Here is a 534-nt window from a genome sequence, read left to right as displayed (position 1 = left end):
GTGACGTGTCAGGACAGCTCTCTTTCTTCTCTACTGCTCACAATGTGTCCTCGTGTATAGTGAAGTGTGTGTATGTGTAGTGAAGTGTGTGCATGTGCAGTGAAGTGCGTGTGTGTGTGTTTATGTATAGACTGATGATTAGTGAAGTAATCATGAGTATGACAAAGTTTGAGTTGACAAAGAAGGTTGAACGGCCGATGAAATTGAGTCAAAGTCGGAGATTTACAGACAGAATTATTTGTGTTTATTTTTAGTGTTAAAGTGAGCTGTATTTAATTTGTTCATCATCTTTTTATTACCTTTTACCTTTACCTCTCCCTTAGTCTGTTGGACCGTTGGGGCACCAGGCAAGATTTGTCTACCGTCTTTCTCCATTCCTCCCTTTTTTTTTTGCCTTGTTTAGAACCTCTCTCAATGGCAGGCCCGTCCATTCTTTAATGTTGTCCTCCCATCGCTTTTTCTGTCTGCCTCTTCTTCTTTTGCCTGGCACTGTTCCCTGAAGGAAGGTCTTTGCGAGCCCCGTAAATCTTGTAA

This window comes from Biomphalaria glabrata, chromosome 14 (genome assembly GCF_947242115.1).
Source record: "Biomphalaria glabrata chromosome 14, xgBioGlab47.1, whole genome shotgun sequence".
NCBI lineage: Eukaryota > Metazoa > Mollusca > Gastropoda > Planorbidae > Biomphalaria > Biomphalaria glabrata.
The sequence above is the reverse complement of the archived record's forward strand: the minus strand, read 5'-3'. Positions refer to the sequence as shown.